The following is a 13,097-nucleotide window of genomic DNA, read 5'->3' as shown; positions in this document are numbered from 1 at the left end:
GGACTTATGTGCATTAATATGATATTAAAAAACCAAGGGATCAACTTTCACTTTAGGCTCCATGCAATTATTGAACCATTCCAGTTTCTCCTCAATAAGATCTAGATCATGGGAAATTGGTGGAGGTTGAATGGACAGATCAACAATTCGATTTTTCAAAATTCCCAAATTCAACATAATCACCAGGAGGAATCAAAATTTGTATTGGAAAAGGGGGAGGAAAAGGAAGAAAAGGAATAGTAGGTTTCTCCTCGGAAGATTCAAGTGTCTCATGGTTTGCAAAAGTTGGGGAGGGAGAATCATCAGGGGGTTTAGATCCAAAAGATCCCAAAGTGAGTAGAAACAAACTCTAAATTTTTTCCATCATAAAATCTAAGTCAATCACTCCTTCAAGAAATTCATAACAAGGGTGAAGAAATTGATTGTAATGCCACCTCCCATATCTACCCACTTTCACCAACTTTCTCATGGTAAACATGAGTGGAGGGCTACTATGACATGACTCAAACTCCTAGATAACCTTAAGGAAATTGTGTTGATAAAACAAGACCTTATTGACTTCCATTCCTGGTGCCCAAACCTTGAGTTAACTTATTGTTTCACTAATCTAGAGCCATAGATGCTAGCATAACACTGCCTAAATTCAACTATCACAATCCAGTCACATTCATGAGATTGCAAAGGAGAGACTGCAATATTTTTTACCCAGTTTTGTGCCAACGGCTGTGAGATCCAAGCCAACATTTTCGAGGCTAGTCGCCAGACCACTTCCCAAAATGTAATGAGACTTTTCATAATTTTGAATGACACACAGACAACTATTTTAACACAAAACTGAGACAAGGACTTGAGCTAACCTAATCTAACCATGACATACATTCTATCAAACACATGTTGAATATGAAATATATAGGTCAATAATGCATATCTAAACATAGATATATGAAACTTATCTTAGGCTTACCAAGAAGGACTAATTCCCTCTCACGATATCTGCAATAACATCTATTAGGTCATGGATTCAATAACCTTTCATTTACAAGTGAAAATATGTTAAAATCCATAACTTAAATCTGTCATAAAACCATGCTTATAAGGGGCATATAACCAGATAAATAATAAGGATAGAACAACCATTAGAGCCACATAATAAAAAGTATAATTAATCATGAATTATAAGAGAAACTTAGCTCTTATTGACCATATGAAAAATCCAACCAAGTCAGGGACTTCCATGTACCACTTGACCATAAATTGGGTTGAACCAAATATTTTTTTCAGTTAATCACCCCTGTGCCATATTCCAAGCATAAGTGCAAGATCCCATGGGATAAACCAACCCATAAACAACCAAGGGAATATAGAGGTTAAACCACCTCCACCCTCACACTACCGTGATCTCACCAAAACCAGTCCCGAGATCACAAAACCAAACCAATTTTGGATGCCTCATAATTCCTTCACCATCCCTTGAGGAATTTTCCTGTCTCCACCCATTTATTGAGGACTTCTCGGAAAAGACCATCTCCACCCCCAACCCTTGGTATTTTCCTGAGACCACCTCACTCGGATCCAAAACCTTCCAGTAATACAAAGCTCAATCAAGAATGAATCACTCACACCATGACTATCCAGAAATGGAAAGGGAAGGTTGAAACCATTGTCTAACCAGGAAAATTCCATGCCAATAATAGCAAATAAACTAGATACACACATGCATATACCATTCATGATAAATCCATCTAAGAAATCATACATGCAACCTATTACCTATGAGTATTCTTGCTACATTCACTTGATCCAACGTTTCTTTGCCTTATCCTTGCTTCCTTTTCTTTCCTTGTCCTTCCTTTTTCTTTCTTGTCTTTCTTTCTCCTCTTGTTGCTCTTCTCCTCTCTCAGGCTAATTCCAAAACAAAACCGAAAAAAGGCCCCAAATTGATGCTATGATGTCTTTTTATTATTGATACCTCTAATTTATTCATTTTCCCTCTATTTTCCTTCAATTTCCTCCTCACATGCAACATGTTACCTTTCACGTCACTTTTCTCCTAATTTTCTTTATTTTTATAAATAAAATGTCAATAATGCATTTTTTTCCTTTCCAAGTCTTTGTCATTGCATTTGCCAATTTTCCCTTAGAGATAATAGACAATAAGTGATGACCTATAGGACACTTTTCCCAATATTCATCTTGGAATACGTGTCCCATGACCTTGGTATTATTTTACATTTATTAACTTTATTAAATGAACTTATAACCCAATATTGTAAGAGACCCCTCCCCTTAGGGGCACATCGTCCTCGGTGTTCTATGATACCTACAACCAACAAGACAGTTGAAAACCATAACATACTTCCCATGGATATTTATAACTTAGCTCGATGTAGTATTTATAATTAACAACCTTGTCAAAAGAAAAACCATAATGACAAACATGACAACATGACAACCATATTGCTTATTGGAGATTTATAACATAGATCAATGCGGTATTTACAACAAAAACCATACATAAATATGTACAAATACCAAAACCTCATTTGCCTCAACTGGAAAATAATGAAGGATACATAGCCCGCATTTGATCATCCATCTCCCATGTAGCTTATTCAGACCCAAAGTGCTTCCAGTGCACTTTAACCTACTTGATTGCTCTATTCTAAAGCATGAGTTTTTTCTGCTTCAATATGCACTGAGGTTCTAGCTAGAATTCTTCTTATGGATCCACTTGCAATACAAACCAATCAATCACATGATCAACATTCTTTACATATATTTTAAGCAATGAAACATGGAAAACATCATAGACTTCATTATCAGAGGTAGTGCAAGTCTATAGGACACTGGTCCAATCCTCTCAAGGATCTTGAAAGGTTCGCAATACCGAGGTGCCAACTTGGAACATGATCCAATCCTCAAGGAGATCTTCTCAGGCTTGATGCATAAGTACACATGCTCCCTGACATGAAACTCCCTAAATGCCTTGCGCTGATCTGCATAACTCTTTTGTCTATCATGTGCTTCCTTTAGATTCTTCTTTATAACATACATTTCCTATTCTATTTCTTCCAACATATCCTATCCAATAAGTACCATGTTAACTGGATCACTCCAGCTGATGGGAGTGTTACAACTCCACCCATAAAGTGCCTCAAATGGACTCATCCTTAATGACTCTTGATAAGCATTGATGTAAGGAAACTCTACCAATGGAAGATACTCCTCCCACCTCCTCTGCTAATGCATGACATACATCCTCAAAAATTAATATCCTTTAAAATATTTTTGACCCTCTATGTATGTCTATATGTCTGTGGATGGTAAGTTGTACTAAAGGATAAATCTATACCCAAACCTGCAAATAACTATAGGTTTTAACCCTGTATAGAAATTATCTGCAAACGAATCCTTAAAAACAAAAAATAAACAATGGAAAGAGAATAAAACATAAAATAGATATACACATATATTTTCCCCTGGATCCAAAAATTGGGACTACTAGATTGATTTTTCATTATATTCCTTTCAATGTTACAATACATATATATACATGCCAAAGCATCCATAAACCCCAACCCATTAACCCTAGATTAGAACACAACCATAGTTCCCTTGACCAGATCTGCAAAATTTCATGGGTACAAAACCATCATGCCCAAAACCATGTGCGAAATCCATGCACAAAACCATAGGTAGGTCCAACCACCTCATATAGGGTTTAAAAAGAATTCCCAAGGCACTACACCGAACCCCGTGTAGGGGGCTACCACCCCCTTATAAACCCCCCAACAAGGGCAAATGTCACCCCCGCTATGACCCCCCCCACCCCCCTCTATGCCCAACGTAATGAAGGGGGGATAGTCACCCCCCTCTAACCCCTCAGCCTCGGGCCTTGGGCTAGTCATGGAAAGAATATATCATACACCCAGCAATAACTCATTCTAGAACCTGGAAGTGAACTGAGCATCTCTATCTTACACAATCTTCTTCAAAACACTATGCAATCAAAGTACATCTCTAATGAAGACTTGTGCTACCTCACTAGCTAAATAAGTAGTCTTCACTGGAATGAAGTGAGATACCTTTATCAATCTTTCAACCACAACCATAATGGAATCATGTTTCTTCAATGTCCTCGGCAAACCTATGATGAAATCCATGGAAATGAGCTCCCATTTCCACTTTGGAATTGGAATAGGCTATAAAAAACTAGTTGGGTGCTTACACTCAACTTTCACTTATTGACAGTCCAAGCATCTAGCCACAAAAATTTCTAATTCCTTCTTTAGATTCGGCCAATAGTTTAACTTCTACACAACTATTAACATCTTTTGATATCTTGGGTGACCTAAATATGGCTTGAAATTGTTAGACTCAGTCTTGTCAGTCCTCTGTCAGAGTCAAATTCACCAAGGTTCATTTCTCGTCATTTGCAGTTATCAAATGCCATTTTGGTAAAAAAAAGAGTCATTTTAATTCTTGAGTCTAGAGTTTTGTCGATTGAGTCTACATGAGAGGTTCCAAATCAGTTTCCATTACAAAATTTCATCATCAAATAATGCTCAAGAGGGATTCTTCTTCAAAACTCTGTTTTGAAGAAGAAATCCTTAAATTCGCTTTCAAATATGAAATTATTCAAAGTTTTTCAGTTGAAGATGTTCACATGCAGCCTCACCATGATCCTTTGCCGAATTCAACATCAGTCATCCCTGCAAAAAACAAGAACAATTTCATCATTCAAGCTCAGAAAATCAGTGATGAAACAAATGTCCGAGTTGTGTTAAATGTAAAAGCACCAAAGCCAAAAAAATTACAAAATGAGAAACAAAAGTTGAAATCCATGTCTATATAAGTTATTAATCCATTTGCATCAAAGGATATCAAAAAATCCAAAGGAGAAAGTCGTGTTGAAATTTGAGGAACGGAGCTGTGATTTTAGAGGGCCGATGGTGTGTTGACATTCAGCGCGGCGCACAGGCAGAGGGGCGCGACGCACAGAGGGTGCGTGGCACACTGGGCGCTATCACGCTATGTTAAATAACACATGTGTGGCGCACAGGCAGAAGGGTGCGGCACACAGAGCCCCAAGGCCGAAATTCATCATCGATTCATCAAAAACTCAATTTGTTTCAGCTCAATTCTTCTCCAATTTAGCATTTCCTTTTAATTGGATGGGGACTATGGACACTGCTGTAGAGCAATCCTTGTCAGCTGCTAATGATGCTAAGCTACATGGAGAAATGTGCAGACAACTTGCTAGGCTTGTGATTAAAATGATGAAAATATTTCCTGCAATGGAAGCAGCACGTCCAAGGCGTAAGTCAGGTATTCAGGCGTTATGTGCCTTTCATTTAGCACTTGAAAAGGCCAAATCGCTTCTTCGACACTGTGCAGACTGCAGCAAAATGTACTTGGCAATTACAGGGGATGCACTATTGATAAAATTTGAAAGGGTCAAGGATGACTTGTTTCAAATTTTACAGTGTCTTGAAGTTCTTGTGCCAGATTCCTTAGCCTGGCAGATTGCTGAAATTTTCAAGGAGCTCAAGAAAACAACATTTGAACTTGAGCCATCAGAAAAGGAAATTGGTGATAGAGTTATTACATTGCTGAGGCAAAACAAGGATCCCAGTGGTTTAAATGACATATCAGAACTAGAAACTTTTCATCATGCAACTATGAGGTTGGGCATAGTATCTTCAAGAGTTGTGTCGATTGAAAAAAGAGGTCTAAAGAAGCAGCTTGATAAATCCCGCTGTGAGGAAGACAAAAGGAAGGAGTCTATCATTTTTTATCTCCTGCATCTGCTCAGAAAATATAGCAAGCTATTTAGAAATGCATATTGGGATAATCTTGATCCTCTGAGCTTAAATACATGTTCTCCATCAGTGAGAAATTTTGTAGAGGAAGCTAACATGAATGGAAGAGAGAGTGATTAGCATGAATCCAAACCTCATTCATTGGACTTAGAAACCAAGAAAACTTCTGTAAATTCAATAGGCATTCTGCCAAGACTTCCTGAAGAATTTAGATGTCCAATTTCCTTGAAATTAATGTCTGACCCTGTGATTATGTCCTCTGGACAAACGTATGAACGAGTCTACATAAAGAAGTGGTTCAGTGAAGGTCATGATATGTGCCCGAAAACTTAGCAAAAGTTATCATATATAGGTGTAACTCCCAACTATTGTGTCAAAGGCCTGATTGCCAGTTGCTGCTTCATATGTGATTTCAGGCCAGATGGGACCATTGAGAGTTGTATAGAGCATATGCACAAGATGCATGGATTTTTGTTCCTGATGCTGAATATTTGAAAGATCTCCGTGGATTACTAAACTATCTTGGCCTCAAGGTGACCAACGATTTTATGTATTGGTATTGCAATGAGAAATGAAAACCATTTCCAAGTCTAGAAGCTATTAGGAAGCATATGATTTCTGAAAACCACTGCAAATTACACTACGGAGATGGAGATGAAAAAGAAGATAGTGCTTTAGATGAATTTTATGACTACAACCGCAGTTACGTGGACGAAAGTGGGATGAAAATAGTCCCCACAGAAGAAAATCTAAATGTCAATATTGAACTTGGCTTTGGAGGGGCTGAACTAGTAATCCAAAGAAAGTCTGAAAATGGAACAACATGCAAGATGCTTGGTTCTTGTGAATTTCTTCGTTATTACTGTCAGAGGCCACACCCAACAGTTGAGAGAGATGTTGCTCTTTCTCATGCATTAGTCTCAAGGTATCGAAAGCATGGGTTTGGCAACTATGCAATCAAAAGAGAAGATATTGAGGCGTAATGCATTAAAGAAAATACAACGTTCTGGAGTGAAGGAAATTGCCATAGATGTACTCTGTGATTCGTTTGAGACAGCTCAAACCAATGCATGGTTGGAAAACACCTATGTCTTTTCAGCTGGAGCTGAATTTAAATGTATGTATGCCTGTTCCTCAGAAACTAAGTGGCTATCTCCATTCTGGGCATGCAAAGGCTGCTCAAAGTGACAAAGGGCGCATAAAGGAACTACGTGGCTTTGCTCAAAGTGACAAATGGCGCATAATCATATGCCTTGATCCTGCTAAGATAGAGTAATTAATTTGTTGCGATTTGGATGCATGTGGTATTAAAGGAGAAATTGCATCCCGGACCATGGATTATTACAGAACCGTAGATGTACAGGTGGAATGTCGGCATTCTTATGGCCATCAAATTCATGTCGCCGATGGATTTTCTGGCAAAGTCTTCGTTCAAAGGCGTGTTTATTGAAAATTGGTTTTTATTCAAATGACAGATGGACAAGAGACTACCAACTAATTATACCAAGGAACTATATGATGCAATGAATGTGCAACGGATGATCAATGTTGAGGACGAAGGAAGGTGAAAAGTAAAAAAATTAAATGCCTAAATATAAAACAAAGATATCCACAACAGAGGATTCGAACGAGGAAAATCCACAGGACTCCGGCGGAAAATAGAGGAGGCGACCTTGAATGACACAAGTCTTCAATACAAGGAACTCTTCCACAAGATTATCTATGATGAATGCAAAGCATGTACTGGAAAACAATGGCCAGTTATCCATTGCAATGCACTCAGGGAGGAATAAAATGCAAAAACAACTTTCACTACTGTCCCAGACATCGCTGAAGAACTTCACCTATAAGAAAAGGATTGAAAGATATACATTGGGGATATTTGAAAATATGCAATTTCAGAGCCCTCAGCTTTGCATGGCCTCCATAGACAATGAAGAGAGAAAATCTCCAAAAGCAGTTCATGTATCCAAATTGAGTGCCAATTCAATTAAATATTTTGATTTTTCTATCATTGGTAGTGGAGTGGCTGGTCTTAGATATGCCCTTGAAGTTGCAAAACATGGGTCTGTGGCGGTCATCACAAAAGCTGAACCACATGAGAGTAATACAAATTATGCACAAGGTGGTGTTAGTGCAGTTTTTTGCTCCTTCAGATTCTGTTGAGAACCACATTCGGGATACTATTGTTGCTGGTGCATACTTATGTGATAAAGAGACTGTAAAGGTGGTATGCACAGAAGGCCCAGATAGAGTTAAAGAGTTGATCACCATGGGTGCATCCTTTGATCATGGTGAAGATGGTAGCTTACATCTTGCTAGAGAGGGGGGGCATTCTCATCACCGTATTGTTCATGCAGCAGATATGACAGGAAGAGAGATTGAGCGAGCTCTGTTGAAGGCTGTTGTTAATAACCCCAACATCACCATGTTTGAGCATCACTTTGCCATAGACTTGCTTACATTTGAAGATGGATCAAATATTTACTGTCATGGTGTGGACACATTGAACACCGACACTAATGAGGTGGTCCGCTTCATTTCAAGGGTAACTTTACTTGCATCTGGTGGGGCTGGACATATTTATCCTACTGACACAAATCCTCGTGTTGCAGCTAGTGATGGTATTGCGATGGCACATAGAGCATCTGCAGTTATTTCAAATATGGAGTTTGTACAATTTCATCCAACTGCATTAGCTGATGAAGGTCTACCAATTAAACCTCATACACGAGAAAATGAATTTTTAATAAGTGAAGTTGTTTGTGGGGCTGGTGGTATTCTTTACAATCAAGCTATGGAAAGGTTCATGCCACAGTATGATTCCAGAGGAGAACTTGCACCTAGAGATGTGGTGGCACGCAGTATTGATGATCAATTAAAGAAACGGAATGAGAGATATGTTCTATTGGATATAAGTCACAGAGCCAAGGAGGAAACATTGTATCATTTCCCAAATATTGTTGTTGAGTGTTTGAAGTATGACCTTGACATAACAGAAAGTCCTATACCTGTAGTGCCAACTGCACATTATATGTGTGGTGGGGTTCAAGCTAAACTTCATGGAGAGACACCTATAATGGGTCTATATGTAGCTGGTGGAGTTGCCTGTACAGGACTTCATGGTGCCAATAGGCTTGCAAGCAACTCATTACTTGAAGCACTTGTGTTTGCACAGAAAGTATTGAACACATCAGTATTGTTGTAAGCAGTGCATAAAGAAGAAGGCCTTGAATGACACAAAAGTTGAAAAATTCGAAAACCAAGTGGTGAAAAAGGCACAGGGAAGGCAAAAAGTCAAAAACCAAAAAGAAAAAATCTAAATCAGAGGCATCCACCAAGGCAGAGAAACAAGATTCGATTTCCTATTCTTCACTTCAGTTATGATCTGTAGCTACAATTGTCACTCTTTTTATTGGCCATCAAAAGAGTTTCAAGTGAAGTAATGAAACGATGTTCTGTCTATAGAACAGATGGACGATTCATTTCATATCCTCAGGATTTTAGTTGTAACAGCTCCCCATTTGGATCGGTTTGTTTTCTCATAGTAGAGCTTATTTATTGCATAAAAAATCATTTGTAAAGGGTTCTGATTTCTGAGAAAAATTGTGGGAAGAATAAACCCAGCACAATCACTGTACAGTTTTGACAGAGAAATAATTAAATGGTGCAGCTCTGATTTATAAGATCCTTGCGGTATGAGTTTTGGCAATGTGTTTTTCTCTCTATTTCATATGTATCATGTGTTGTTTTGCAGTCCATTCATGATTGTTTCTAGCTGAATGCTTTCAAGTGAGAAAGGTAGAATTCAGTCATTGCTCTGCCTCGAGGAAGTGTTCAGTCTTTAGGTGTTTTCTTCTGGCTAGAAAGGATTCATACATTAATGCCCTTTTCAGCTTTCTTAAACAGTATTTTCACCCCATTTAATTTCAATTCGATTGCAAAAAATCTCATGCTTATCTCACCTTATGAAATATCATGTGCCTTTGGTTAAATCTCTGTTCATGCTGTCCTCGTCCCATACAGCCCAGCAACTTAGTCATTAAATCAAATATCCCTCATTCAAATTCATTTACTAGCCTAAAATCAGTTATCATTTAAGTCATCTCGAACTCTATTGATCATTTTATCGAGATAGACCCGGAGAGAGCCCTCTCCTGTCCTCGTAGGGCTAGCTACGAGGCTGAGCTTGGTTTGATGTTGCCTTGAGTTTTTCCTTTTTTAGCCTGAGGCAGATTCGAGCACTAACATATTGGCGACCACACTGGGGAACGAAAATGGTTTGCTTGAAGATTGTGTTGCCCCAGTACATATCTCAAGTTCAGAGGGGATTGTTGATGGTGAACAATGATCAGACATAAGAAGACGGCTGAAATCATTCACCTAGCGACTCCATTCATTGAAGAATCCAGCAATTAATCCTTCATGGTGACTCCACTGTAGAGAGATCAGTAGCGGAAATATTTTCAAGATGGATCGGATTGCAAGAAGATTCGCTCCCATGAGCTGAGATCACATCCCAGGTTTTCCAAATAAAATTCCCAAGGTAGATTGGTCAAAGAATTTGCCTGTGTTCAAAAATGTGAAAGGTAATGACGCGGCTCTTCATCTGGTGAAATTTCACATTCATGTGCATAGATTAAAGATCAATTTTCCTGAGGACTATTTGATGAAAATTTTTATGGCTACTGTGGAAGACGAAGCCCGGTCTTGGTATGAATGCTTGCCACCTGCTTCCATTTATTGTCTAAAGGATTTTCATTCAATATTCTTTGAGAAGTATGAAGAATCTTATCCATCATTAAATTTAGTTCAGGATTGTTACAAGCATGCTTATGGTTTTATTGAGAACCTTGAAAAATACTATGAGGATGATAATTTTACGGGCGAAGAAATCATGGAAGCATCGTATGAAAATTTGTTTTAGCAGCCTACAGAACTCTTAGAGGAAACTTTGCAGCAAGATCAAAATCAGCAGGTTAAAGATTTCCATATGACTGAAAATGATGAAAAAAGAAGTACTATTTCAGATCTGGTTGAAATAAATGAGGATATGCAGGAAAATGATGTCCCAATCTCCGAAAAAGATGATGATAAACCAGATCGAGAGACGGATTGTGATGAGGAAAAACATGTTGTTCCGGATCTCATAGAAGAGAATTGCATTGTTGAGGCTGCCTCAAATGAAGAAGACAGAGTTACAGGCTTAACTGCCCTCATCTCATCAGAACACAGCCTTCCTACCAAGGTAATCCAGTCAATTCATGAACAGCAAGAGGATATCTTTGTTCAAGTAGGTGAAAAAGTTTCTCTGGATGAATTTATGATAGATGATGTCATGCTTGAGTTTCAAGAATCATCCGAAGTTGCTTTTCTTATGATTAATGAATGTAATAAGGAACATGAAAACCTGGCTATCATATCATATGAAGATAACCTACAGTACATTTACACCGCAGAAGATCAAAACATTCAGGATTTCCATTCAGATTCTTCTTCATATGTTTCATGTGCTGAAATGTTTTTCCAAGAAGAGATCTGCTCATCTATTTGTTCAGAATTTTTTGGGGACCAGGAGCATATTTTTACTGAAGTACATTTTGAAGAGAGCTTAGAAGCAGGTGAAAAGTGTTGGCATTATGTTTCTGGTATGGCTATATGTTACAGATGTTGTACTTCATGGCAACTCCCGTGGCAAGGCTCTCAATATGTTGAAAATTAAGAAGTACGCAGGAGATCAGTTCAGACAGTGCGTACCCGCAGGTACACCGTGGAGGGACCGCGGCCTGATACGTAGATAAGCCGTCCAGGAGGTGCATACCTCAGTGCACACATTTCAAGGCAAAGAAAAGCACACATGGGGTTTCTTATGTTTAACTAGCCGACGGTATTTGTGTTTCTATGGTTTTGGCTCGTGGTATTGATCCATGATTTTAGGAGGAGCTTGCCTATATAAAGCAAAGGAGATCACTTGGCTAAGTATCTTTTGCAATTGAATATCTTAAGATCTGAAATATATTGGGTTATGGTCTTAAAAGCTTGATCTTTATGAAGTTGAAAGTGAATCTGTGAAGGGTGATCTCTCGAGCGCACGATCAGATCTGGGCATCTGAGCATCAGTGCCACTCTGGTGGACTGCCTATTTGGCCCTAATCAGGAGTACGCAGGTGTTTAACAGGAGAGCGGCGTGGGTACGCAGAGCAGAAACAGAAGATCTGCGTGGGTACGCAGAGCAGAAACAGAAGATCTGCGTGGGTACGCAGAGCAGAAACAGGAGACCTGCGTGGGTACGCAGAGCGACGAAGGTTCAGGTGCGTACGCACAGTAACTGTACGCGGCGCGATAGTATCTCTGGGCGCATACTTGCACCAATAGTACGCGACGTAATAGTGTCTTTGGGTGCGTACCAGTAGTAATAGTAAGCAGCGCGGTTGAAGAAACAGCGCGTGGACATGCAGTGCGGCAGAAGGGTCTCTGCAGGTATACGCAGGGGAGCAGAAGGTGAAGTGCATACACACGCAGACCAGAGAAAGAAGAACTGCGCATCTGTCTTAAGACATTTTGTTTGGCTGTATTTTTCTGTTGATAAGGTGTTCTAGGTCTGGTTCTATTATTGTTGATCTGGTTACTACAGTTGACTGGGTGTTTTTCTTATACTTGATGATCATTTGATGCTTATGGATCCAGTTTGAAAATTTATGAAAAGTGGTCCTTGTAAGAAAAGAAGTAGGGGGTTGCAGCTCCCTTCCAGGAGAGACTGGAAAACGAGAGAGAGAGTTGTAGCTCTTTGCAGGTTGCAGCATGCATACTGGTAAAGGACTGCACCAGTACAAAACCATTGTAAAAGGAGTTTCTAATTTGAAAGAAGATAGAGACATATTGCAGCAGGTGGTTTTCACCCACATTGGGTTTCCACCTTACATCTTGTGTTCTTTGGTGTGGCTATCTGTTTTCTTTGTTCATGCTCATTATTTTATGGTACTGACATGCAAAAATAATTCAAAGAACAAATAAGGAAGATTTATTAAAAGAATTAGATAATACTGATTCACCCCCCCTCTCAGTATTATTTCCAACAATTGGTATCAGAGCAGGTCCTTCAGAGAAGCTTGATCGCTTGAAGGTAGATCGTTCATCATGAGCAACTATGAGAGAGAAGCATCAATCAGGCCACCGGTTTTTGATGGGACAAACTTCAATTATTGGAAGGTAAGAGTTACTGCCTATCTTCAATCTCTTGGTACAGAAGTTTGGGACATCGTAGAGACAGGCTAC

The 13,097-nt window shown here is 39.0% G+C and overlaps 2 pseudogenes; both read left to right on the top strand.

The window, feature by feature from the left end:
• Positions 1–5,168: 5,168 nt before the first annotated feature.
• LOC149261967 (U-box domain-containing protein 7-like) lies at positions 5,169–7,098 on the top strand (annotated as a pseudogene).
• A 429-nt stretch (positions 7,099–7,527) lies between these two features.
• LOC149261966 (L-aspartate oxidase 2-a, chloroplastic pseudogene) lies at positions 7,528–9,030 on the top strand (annotated as a pseudogene).
• Positions 9,031–13,097: the final 4,067 nt, after the last annotated feature.

Source organism: Pinus tabuliformis, chromosome 6 (assembly GCF_031772625.1).
Source record: "Pinus tabuliformis cultivar Carrire ecotype Pingquan chromosome 6, CPIR1, whole genome shotgun sequence".
Taxonomy (NCBI): domain Eukaryota; kingdom Viridiplantae; phylum Streptophyta; class Pinopsida; order Pinales; family Pinaceae; genus Pinus; species Pinus tabuliformis.
This window is presented reverse-complemented; position numbering and strand designations above follow the sequence as displayed.